The 12,369-nt window shown below is 40.7% G+C and overlaps 1 long non-coding RNA gene across 1 annotated transcript; it reads right to left on the reverse strand.

Annotated features, from left to right (window-relative positions):
• Positions 1 to 4,208: 4,208 nt before the first annotated feature.
• LOC306916487 lies at positions 4,209 to 12,088 on the reverse strand. The gene is made up of 4 exons (XR_013788981.1): positions 11,932 to 12,088; positions 8,459 to 8,595; positions 6,090 to 6,143; positions 4,209 to 4,677 (listed from the first exon to the last, which is right to left on the reverse strand). It is a non-coding gene; the product is annotated as an uncharacterized lncRNA (long non-coding RNA).
• Positions 12,089 to 12,369: the final 281 nt, after the last annotated feature.

Below are 12,369 nucleotides of genomic sequence, written 5' to 3' on the forward strand. Positions count from 1 at the left end.
CACATGTTTAAGCAAACAAGCATCCTTCCATTAATCTATTTGATTCCCACAGAAGAGTAGTTAAGGCCTTGACACATTGTCAGGACCGGGATTCGAACCCAGGACCTTCTGCTTTCCAGGCAGCCTCTCTACCCATTCAGCTGCCTCTTCTCATCAACACAATGATTCTCAAACATCTTCATGTGAAGGACACCCAAATGAATAATAGGTATTTGGCCACAGACCCCCATCTATGATTCAGAAGAGCCTTGTCTGGGTTTGAACCCACAACCTGAGGATCATGTACACAGTGTCTTAACAGAGGGAGCCACCAAGTTCTCTCTAATCATCCACACTTTTAGGGTGTTCTTTGGGTGTCACTCTTTAAAACATGTGTTGGGCAGAAAGACATGAGCTGGACTTGAACCCATGACCTGTGGCTCACATACACAGCAGTTTAACCCAGAGAGCCACCATGCTCCTCCTCTGCTTTGCATCTTTTTCCAGTGTTCTTCTCCAAAACATGCTCCAGCGTGAAAGAAGAATGAACTCAGCTGGGTTTGAACTCACAACCTCTGGCTCACATAGACATTGTCTTAACACTGGGAGCCACAGAGCTCTCTTTGATTCAGCTCTCTGAGATTCCTCATAGTTTTGCTTCTGTTTTAGGTTGTTCTTCTGGTTGTCACTTCAAATGGGGCCTTGGGATCATATACAGAGCATCTTAACAGCGTTTGCTGTTCCATCTCATGTGTCTTTGATGCTTTTAAGTGTTATCATGGATGTTAGTCAGATAATACAGAGGAGAAACCATGACAGAACACAGAGAGCCCGGTAGCTCAGTGTGTTACATGGCTGAACACATGATCCAGACGTTGTGGGTTCAAATCCCGCTCTGCTCTTTGCTCTGAAACTTTACTATTGAAGAACGAAGAAGATATAAGCGCCCGGAAATCTCACTCAGTCAGGAGAACGCTGTGGTGGCGCAATGGTTAGAGACCCTACCGCAAGCGGAAAGACTCTACCTGCCCCAGGACTCGAGTTCTCCTACCGGTTGATAAGTCATGGACCATGTATGGGCCCGGGACCATGTATGGGAGTGGGCGGTGTTGCCCCCTGGTGGTCTAGGACAATAAAACGAGGTGGTTATGAAAATAAAATCCAGATCTGGCTGAAATCTTAATAATAGAGGAAGTGAGAGAGAGGAAGGGGGTGTGGATAGAGAGGAAGGGGTGTGACTACAGAGAGGAAGTGAGAGAGAGGAAGGGGGTGTGGCTAGAGAAAGGAAATGAGAGAGAGGAAGGGGGTGTGGCTAGAGAAAGGAAGAGAGAGAGAGAGAGAGAGAGAGAGAGAGAGAGAGAGAGAGAGAGAGAGAGAGAGAGAGAGAGAGAGAGAGAGAGAGAGAGAGAGAGAGAGAGAGAGAGAGAGAGAGAGAGAGAGAGAGAGAGAGAGAGAGAGAGAGAGAGAGAGGGAGAGGTGTGGCGAGAGAGAGAGAGAGGTGTGGCGAGAGAAAGGAAATGAGAGAGAGGAAGGGGGTGTGGCTAGAGAGAGGAAGGGGGTGTGGCTAGAGAAAGGAAGTGAGAGAGAAAGGGGTGTGGCAGAGAGGAAGGGGGTGTGGCTAGAGACAGGAAGTGAGAGAGAAAGGGGTGTGGCAGAGAGGAAGGGGGTGTGGCTAGAGACAGGAAGTGGTGTGACTAGAGAAAGGAAGTGAGAGAGAGGAAGTGGGTGTGGATAGAGAGGAAGGGGTGTGACTACAGAGAGGAAGTGAGAGAGAGGAAGGGGGTGTGGAGAGAGAGAGAGAGAGAGAGAGAGAGAGAGAGAGGAGAGAGAGAGAGAGAGAGAGGTGTGGCTAGAGAGAGAGAGGAAGTGGGTGTGGATAGAGAGGAAGGGGTGTGACTACAGAGAGGAAGTGAGAGAGAGGAAGGGGTGTGGCTAGAGAAAGGAAATGAGAGAGAGACAGAGAGGGAAATGAGAGAGAGAGAGAGAGGGGTGTGGCTAGAGAGAGAGAGAGAGGAAGTGGGTGTGGCTAGAGAAAGGAAGAGAGAGAGGGGAAGTGAGAGAGAGGAAGGGGGTGTGGCTAGAGAAAGGAAGAGAGAGAGGGGAAGTGAGAGAGAGGAAGGGGGTGTGGCTAGAGAACGGAAATGAGAGAGAGAGAGGGGTGTGGCTAGAGAGAGAGAGGAAGTGGGTGTGGATAGAGAGGAAGGGGTGTGACTACAGAGAGGAAGTGAGAGAGAGGAAGGGGTGTGGCTAGAGAAAGGAAATGAGAGCGAGAGAGAGAGGGGTGTGGCGAGAGAGAGAGAGAGAGAGGAAGTGGGTGTGGCTAGAGAAAGGAAGAGAGAGAGAGGGGGAGAGAGAGGAAGGGGGTGTGGCTAGATAACGGAAATGAGAGAGAGGGGGGGGTGTGGCGAGAGTGAGTGAGAGAAAGGGGTGTGGCGAGAGAGAGAGAGAGAGAGAGAGAGAGAGAGAGAGAGAGAGAGAAACTAGAGAAGAAAGAAACTAGAGAGAGAAGGAAGACACTAGAGAAGGAAGAAACTAGAGAGAAGAAAGACACTAGAGAAGGAAGAGAGAAGAAAGAAACTAGAGAAATAAAGACACTAGAGAAGGAAGAGAGAAACTAGAGAGAGAAGGAAGACACTAGAGAATAAACTAGAGAAAGAAAGACACTAGAGAAGAAAGAAACTAGAGAGAGAAGGAAGACACTAGAGAAGAGAGAGAAACTAGAGAAGGAAGAAACTAGAGAGAAGAAAGACACTAGAGAAGGAAGAGAGAAGAAAGAAACTAGAGAAAGAAAGACACTAGAGAAGGAAGAGAGAAACTAGAGAGAGAAGGAAGACACTAGAGAATAAACTAGAGAAAGAAAGACACTAGAGAGAGAAGAAAGACACTAGAGAAGGAAGAGAGAAACTAGAGAGAGAAGGAAGACACTAGAGAATAAACTAGAGAAAGAAAGACACTAGAGAAGGGAGAGAGAAGAAAGACACTAGAGAAGAAAGAAACTAGAGAGAGAAGGAAGACACTAGAGAAGAGAGAGAAACTAGAGAAGGAAGAAACTAGAGAGAAGAAAGACACTAGAAAAGAAAGAACTAGAGAAGGAAGAGAGAAACTAGAGAGAGAAGGAATACACTAGAGAATAAACTAGAGAGAGAAGAAAGACACTAGAGAAGGAAGAGAGAAACTAGAGAAGGAAGAGAGAAACTAGAGAGAGAAGGAAGACACTAGAGAATAAACTAGAGAAAGAAAGACACTAGAGAAGGGAGAGAGAAGAAAGACACTAGAGAAGGGGAAGAAAGACACTAGAGAAGGAAGAGAGAAACTAGAGAGAGAAGGAAGACACTAGAGAATAAACTAGAGAAAGAAAGACACTAGAGAGAGAAGAAAGACACTAGAGAAGGAAGAGAGAAACTAGAGAGAGAAGGAAGACACTAGAGAATAAACTAGAGAAAGAAAGACACTAGAGAAGGGAGAGAGAAGAAAGACACTAGAGAAGAAAGAAACTAGAGAGAGAAGGAAGACACTAGAGAAGAGAGAGAAACTAGAGAAGGAAGAAACTAGAGAGAAGAAAGACACTAGAAAAGAAAGAACTAGAGAAGGAAGAGAGAAACTAGAGAGAGAAGGAATACACTAGAGAATAAACTAGAGAGAGAAGAAAGACACTAGAGAAGGAAGAGAGAAACTAGAGAAGGAAGACACTAGAGAATAAACTAGAGAAAGAAAGACACTAGAGAAGGGAGAGAGAAGAAAGACACTAGAGAAGGGAAAGAGAAGGAAGAGAGAAGAAAGACACTAGAGAAGAAAGAAACTAGAGAGAGAAGGAAGACACTAGAGAAGAGAGAGAAACTAGAGAAGGAAGAAACTAGAGAGAAGAAAGACACAGAACTAGAGAAGGTAGAGAGAGAAGAAAGACACAAGAGAAGAAAGAACTAGAGAAGGAATAGAGAAGAAAGAAAGAGAGAAACTAGAGAAAGAAAGACACTAGAGAAGGAAGAGAGAAACTAGAGAGAGAAGGAAGACACTAGAGAATAAACTGGAGAAGAAAGAAACTAGAGAAGAAACTAACATTGTTTCATAGGAAGTTTCTCTCATAGAAAGTGAGTTTCATAGTAAGTTATAAATATGTGTGTTTCATAGGAAGTGAGTTTCATAGTAAGTTAGAAATGTGTGTTTCATAGGAAGTTTCTCTCATAGAAAGTGAGTTTCATCGTAAGTTAGAAATATGTGTGTCACAGGCATCAAGTAGACAGGGTTTTTGTATTTTTTATACAGATTTACAGTTAACAGTTAAATAGTACTTAAAGTGTTTACATTTTTGTATGCATAGCTTATCTCAACACATAACTTTTATTCCAGGGATAAGCTAGCATATCACAAGATCTACCATCAGTGTATAGTATCCTTCATGATTTTTTAAATCCTCGAATCAAAAATTAACTTTCCCTGCATTCCGTATGACCTATCCGATTAAAACACACCACAGGCAGAATAGTCCGTATATCGTTCAAAGTCCACCCCAAATTTCATTCACATGGTGGTTTAAGAAATTCCATCCGTAGGGGGGCGCCTATTGCAAAAACATGCTTTTTGGTATAAATCCACTATGTTTGCAACAGCGAGACACTGTACATAATTTGGGTAAATAAACATAATTTGGGTAAAGCCCTTCAGGTACTCTTCTCGATCCACTGCTGGTGTAGAGGTGTCCTCATGATGCATCAGGCAACCCAGAAAAAATAAAATAAAAGCAAAAGATTTAGTACATAGACATAACAATTAACATCCCTAGCTGGAATACTGTAATAGGCATAATGCAGTTGTGTCTAGGTCTCCCTGTCGACTAATCCAATAGTTATGAAATAATCACTAAGAAAATGAGCTATTGCAGCCATAGTTTGGCTTAATGTTCTCTCCCGTGTCACTGACAGAGTCACTATGTCGTGAAGTCCTTCAGGACCTCCAGAACTTTGAGTAGAACTCAGCTGTATGACACCTTCTTCCAGCTGCCGCCAGCACTATGAGTAGAACTTCCACTGTATGACACGATAAGTCGATGACCGTGGTGCCGCCAGCACTATGAGTAAAACTTCCACTGTATGACAACTTGGTGCGGTACCTTGGTACTACACGGCACAGTGACTCTGTCAGTGACACGGACAGAACATTGGAGCAAAACTAGGTCTGCAATAGCTCATTTTCTTAGTGATTATTCCATAACTATTGGATTAGTAGACAAGGAGTCCTGTGCCCGGCCTCGACACAACTACATTATGCCAGCTGTAGACTCTGTCCACTGCTATGTGGTTCACAATTACATTATGCCAGCTGTAGACTCTGTCCACTGCTATGTGGTTAGAACTCAGCTGTATGGCACCTTTAGGACTTTGGTAATTTACAGTATATATATATATATGGTTAAATTATTACCCTCAGGCAGGGTCTGGTGTTTTCCACTGAGGTCAAACACAAAGGTCATGGGTCACAAAGCGAAGCACACAGTTATATTTATAATCCATTCATTTCAACAGTAGAATAATGAGCTGTGTGGCTGTGTGGCTGTGTGGCCCGGTTGAAAAAAATAAAAAAAATCACCTAGTATTGTCTCAGTTAACTAGGATCACAGGTAAACCAATAACAACATCGGCCTAACATTATAATGGTGTGTAAAACAGAAAATTCACCACGGACAAGACCAAGTCTTGCCATGGACACATTTGTCCGTGTACGGACATATTAATGACCTCTTAAACATTTAGAAAATACACATTAAAATAAATCCAACACAACTTTCAAACAAGTCTGTGGAATCTATGAAATCTATGCAGTTTGATCTGCGACACAATTGTATCAGTACATTGAAATGCCAGATAACCAATGAACAATGAATGTTCAAGTAGCAAGATATCTAAATTAGATTTTTAACATAATCCATTCATCATGTCATTCATCCCCAATGCATGTCTTTTGAAGATTAGTCATATCACATGTGGCAGCCAAGTCTATGGACCTTTTAATGTTTGTTTAGAGCACTAATACGTAAATCATTTGCCAGCCAAGTCTATGAACTTTAATGTTTCCAAACGTACAATACATCGTTTGCCAAGAGATCCACGACTTACCAGGAAAGAAGAGAAGCTCAGTCTGGGTATAGCTTGAGGTGGTGAGAAGACAACCTGAGTGGCAGAGTAGTGGAGAGAGAAAAACTGTTGAGTTTTTAAGTGGTGTAACCACTTCCTTAAGTGACTATGATAATGTGTGTGGGTGGCTGGGTGGGTGGCTGGCTGGCTGGGTGGGTGGCTGGGTGCGGCTGAGCACGGAAACAGCATGGTTGTTTTTCATCACCTGTGCGCAACCTAACACACACACAAACACACGCACATATTAACTGTATATATGGTGATTTCGGGTGTGCCAGTACAGTACCGTTTCGGACGCGGGGCGGCAGGTGCGTTCCTGTTGGTCTGGACCCCCCAGAGGTCAACAGGGGGGTCCAGGACCCAAAGTTACTGTGGTATATTGAGCAGTATATTAAACACCACTTAAACTAACAAACCAGAGTAATGGAGGACCACATAGGGACAGTGTAGTGCCTCAGTAAACTATAGGACCATAGAGACAGTAAACTATAGGACCACATAGAGACAGTAAACTATAGGATCACATAGAGACAGTAAACTATAGGATCACATAGAGACAGTAAACTATAGGACCACATAGAGACAGTAAACTATAGGATCACATAGAGACAGTAAACTATAGGATCACATAGAGACAGTAAACTATAGGACCACATAGACAGTAAACTATAGGATCACATAGAGACAGTAAACTATAGGATCACATAGACAGTAAACTATAGGATCAAAGAGACAGTAAACTATAGGACCACATAGACAGTAAACTATAGGATCACATAGAGACAGTGTAGTGCCTCCAACCCGATCTCACCCAAACACGTTCAAATAACACACACGACTAGTAAACCCCAAAATCCGTACATATTACACTACTACTGTTTTGACCGCGACGGAGGCGTGGCTTTCAACGGCTAGTAGTGTTAGTATATGTACAGAATTGCCAATCTGTGTTATTTCACTGTGTTTGGGTTAGACCCTTTGGGTTACCCTTTGGGTGAGACCGAGTTGAGTGCCTCAGTAAACTAGGATCACATAAAAACAGTGTAGTGTCTCAGTTAACTAGGATCACAGGTAAACCAGGAACAGGGTAGTGTCTCAGTTAACTAGGATCACAGGTAAACCAGGAACAGGGTAGTGTCTCAGTTAACTAGGATCACAGGTAAACCAGGTAGTGTTATATTTAAAAAATCACACCCGTGTGAACTGAGTGGTGTAAGGTCTTATATAGACTGATCAGCTGTGGTCTGACGTAATGTCTGACGTAATGAAATCACACCTGTGTGAACTGGGTGACCATAGCAACCATGCTCATTTTTTGGTACGAACAGACAGACAGACAGACAGACAAACTAACAAAGCCAGTTGTAGGAGTGGTTTACACCACTCAATAACAAAGCCAGTTGTAGGAGTGGTTTACACCACTCAAAAATAGATGCCTCATCAGGGACGGCTCCAGGGGGGTAAGGAGGGGCTTTAGCCCCCTCTGGTGGAGGCTTAGCCCCCCTCCAAACAAGCCAAATTGACTGACTCAATTCATTGATTCATTAGCCCCCCCTCTAAATAGAGCGTCGCAGTCCCGCCCCCTACCAGGGCCCAGGAAATGATTCTCTGTTCATTTTCCTCATAGACATTTCAGAAAGTATTTATTTGAAGACGTTTACGTCGCGGACAAAGCCAACTCTTGTCGTGACAAATCATGACAACAAACACAATTTGGGCCAAACAAAGAATTAGAAAGTAGAAAAAAACGGAAGGTTACAACACTTTTTTGTTGTTTTTCTTCTATGTAATTATTTGTTTGGTCCAAAATATTGTGTATGATTTGGGTTATGATTTGGGTTAGGGTTAGGTCTTTAAATAAATACTTTTTGAAATGTCTATGGGAAAAATGCATTGTGATTCATTTCCTGGGCCTGGCGTCGTCATGAAAGGGGGCGGGACTGCGACACTCTATAGCCAGCTCCTCCATAGCACCCCCAGTCACAATTTAACCCTAACCCTAACCCTTAACCCTAACCCTAGTTCCAAATCATCATTTAGCTGGAACTCCCACAAGTACCCCCTGGGGGTCCCCGGACCCCACTTTGGGAACCACTGCGACAAAGTATAAAATAAGCATCAAAAGATGACATAAAAAAAAGAATATACAAGGTTTCTAACTGACAGTTGTTCCTTTTGTAGCACTCTATAGTGTATGTTTACGCATAGTTTCATTATATAGATATTCCAATGTTAGGTTCTTAGCTTACGTATGATTCTTGACGACTTGATGTATTTATGTATTAGCATGTTTTAGTTTGTACGTAGGGGTGTGTGTGTGTGTGTGTGTGTGTGTGTGTGTGGCCTCTTACCGTCTGCGGTTGGGTTTCCCAGGATGGTGGTGACCTCCTTGTTGGTGGGGTTCTGGCCCAGCTGCCCAGAGCACTACAGATATCGGCCACCAGGTTCTCACCAGCTCTGTCAAAGAGACCAAACGCCTCCTTGAAGTCTGGACACAAACAAGACAAGACACACACACCTTTGAATGCGGCGAAACGGAATTCAACATCGAGAGAGTAAATCTATAACGCGTACATCTTGTGTCATATATGAAATTATACATGCATTTATTGTACAGTATACATGTACTGTGTACTGTACTATTTATGCCATGAGTCATGACTGTCACTCCATCAACTTTCCCTGACTGAAGTGAGAAACATAATTAAATAAAATAGCGCCACGCCAAAAAAAGAATACAAATACAAATACAAACAAAAATGAAAACAATGTTAACCCATTTTGGCCGATTCTAAAAAGCCCTCTAAATCCTGACCTAAGCTTTCTGAAAAACGTATATTTATGTCTTATATTACACTTATTACACAATTACACTATTGCACTTATTACACTATTACACTTATTACACTATTACACTGTTGCACGATTACACTGTTGCACTTATTACACTATTAACCATTTCACCAGAGCCAGTATTGCAGATGTGGTGCTCCCTGCTTTTAAAAGTAAAGTGGGCAAGGCTCATTCATTTATATAGGAGCCACACAGTGGAACAGCCTGGAAACCAGTGTTAAACTGACCTCCAATTTGAGGACATTTAAACAGAAGATTAAACAATGGCTACTGGAAAAGTTTCCCCTATAAAGGGTCATCTTAGAGGGATGGATAGGGTCGTACTTGTTGTGTTGTGTATGTAATGTATATGTACTGTTATGTATTTGTGATGTATTTTAAAGTATTGTTCCGTTCAGTGTGAGAGGACCTCAGTGGAAATAAGTCTTTGGACTTTTCTGTGTAATCCTTGAATCGCTGATTATAATGTTGTATTATGATTGCTTTTCTAAATAAATAAAATAAAATCAAAAAAATTACACTTATTACACTATTACACTGTTGCACTATTACACTGTTGCACTTATTGCACTATTACACTATTACACTATTGCACTTATTACACTATTAACCTTATTACACTATTACACTGTTGCACTGTTGCACTTATTACACTATTACACTATTACACTTATTACACTATTACACTTATTACACTATTACACTGTTGGACTTATTACACTATTGCACTTATTACACTATTACACTTATTACACTATTACACAATTAACACTATTACATGTATTGCACTTACACTATTACACCATTACACTATTACACTATTACACTATTACACTATTACACTTATTGCACCTAACAGGTTGAGGGACTGAGTGAACATAGAGCTTTGGATAACATATATATATGTAGGGAACATTGAGGGAACACAGGGCTGAGGGAACATAGGATAACTTAAATAATATGTCGTAAAACGTTTTTGTATCATTGCTCTCATGGCTTTGTCACTGTTAGAGCTCCAAAAATATTTATAGGTCCTTATTTAGATCAGTTATTATTAAACAATGCCAACCTTTTTTAACAACCAAACTCGTATCTTAGTTAAGATAATTAACTAAATGCTAAAAGAAGTGAGGTAAAGTTAACAGAAGTTTTTAAATAAATGTAGTGGAGTAAAAGTACAATATTTGCCTCTTCTAGTGGAGTAAGTATTGGAAATGGGAAATACTCAAGTAAAGTACAAATACCTCAACATTATTGTACTTAAGTAGGCCTACAGTACGTAAATGTACTTAGTTACTTTGCACCAGTGGTTTCAAGGCCCATTATTTATTCTACATTTGAGCCCAAATGGATCTGATGAAATGTAGCCTCTCCCAAAATGTAGAATATTTCTGGTGTCATTGTTGGATAAGATTTTGTCCACAATTCCATGCTGTATTATGTATTAATGTTGGTACCACAGGAGAGATAGAGAGTAAGGCTGTATTATGTATTAATGTTGGTACCACAGGAGAGATACAGAGAGTAAGGCTGTATTATGTATTAATGTTGGTACCACAGGAGAGATACAGAGAGTATTATGTATTATGTATTAATGTTGGTACCACAGGAGAGATACAGAGAGTATTATGTATTAATGTTGGTACCACAGGAGAGATACAGAGAGTAAGGCAAACGTTGATCAAAATAACAATTCTTCTACATTCTCTAATGTGTAGACTTAGTATAAATTAACTGATGCAGGAGAGGAGTGTGTGCAATGAAACCAAATGGACCCACAAGGGTTCATTTTCTTTAATGTCCATTTGGCGGGGACCACCTGGAACCCCCTGAAGGACCACTGAATAAATACCCCTGCTTTACACCACTGACTACAACACACCATTAGTGTCTTAAAAGGATCCCTGGCTAAAGACAAATATGCCTTAAAACATTATACTTGCCCCTCTACAGTATAACTAAAATTACAAAATAAAAACACTTTCATAAAAAGAAAATGTTTCACTCAATAGGAACTACTCCTGTCGGAAGTTGATGTCATATATAAGATGTATATATATGTATATATGGAATGATGGCATATGCCTAAGGAATGTATGGAATGCACATGCTAATAAAAAGTATATAAAATATTGCTTTGCTCATATTAACCTTAGGAAGTATTAAATTGTTTTTATTAGCATATGCATTCCATACATTCCATAGGACTAGACCATTATGGACATATGACATCATCAACTTGCGATAGGAGCAGTTCCTATTGAGTGAAAGATTCTCTATTTAAGAAAGTGTTTTTATTTTAGTTGTAGAGCAGGGCAAGAATAATGTTTTAAGGCATATTTGTCTTATTAGCCAGGGATCCTTTTAAGACACTCAAACAAGTGTTGTTCATGTCAACAAAATAAGCAGAATGACTCTTTAATGTTTTGCCATATGCTGTTGCCTCAGTAACCAAGGCTAGCTAGCTTAAGTAAGTAAGTAAGTACATTTTATTTGTAAAGCAAAGTCACAAGGTGCTGAACAGAACACAGAACAAGCAATCAACAATAAAGCAATAAACAAGGCAAAATCTCAAAACATAGGCATGTAAGATAGTAAAATAGAGGCAGAATCACAAAAACAAAGTATGTAAATGCTTAAGTAGTTAGCATCTTGGTTAGCATCAAACTTCTTCATAAACATCACTACAATGTTACAGTGTTGCACTAAAGTATGATTAAAACACCAAGACAATATTCTCTGGCGTGGTTTTTGTATCTGGACTCAAACAAGCAAATGAAGTATGTTATGACATGGTTAGCATTAGCAACAGGCTTTGGGCCTAGTGTGGATTCACAACATTAAACTTGACTGAATTATCTTTGCTTCAGGATCACAGTCTGGACTCCAATAAGAGATCATCAGCTCTTATGTATTATGGAAATAATCAACAATCAACAATAAATGACAAGTCTGTGCCTTTTTTTCATACCACTTAGTTGTTCACAGCTTGTTCTGACAGCCACCAGGCATCAAATCACCTGGAAGGAAGTGCAGTTTACAGAACAGGAAGCAGTTTCCGATTATATCCACCTTTTTTCCGAGGATGGTGCACGGAGGTGCGGCCCACTCTCCTGCGGGAGGTTTGCACATGCTCAGTGTAAACAGGAACTGCGATGATGGAGTGTTCCAGTAGAGGTGCTAGATAGAAAGCTCATAACTTTCATGTAAATAATGAGATCCAGAACAGTTGAGAATTAAACAGCAGTCACCCTTCCCTTTTCAAATGTTTTATATCATCCACAGCACTTGAATGAACAGTATCCATGTGTCTTTGTCATTTCACAAAAATAAAAGTTGGACACATGTACTAATTAAAGAACATGGAAAATCCACAAAAGAAAATATACAAAAACATGAACATTTAGTA

This window comes from Electrona antarctica, assembly GCF_951216825.1.
Source record: "Electrona antarctica genome assembly, chromosome: 23".
Taxonomy (NCBI): Eukaryota; Metazoa; Chordata; class Actinopteri; order Myctophiformes; family Myctophidae; genus Electrona; species Electrona antarctica.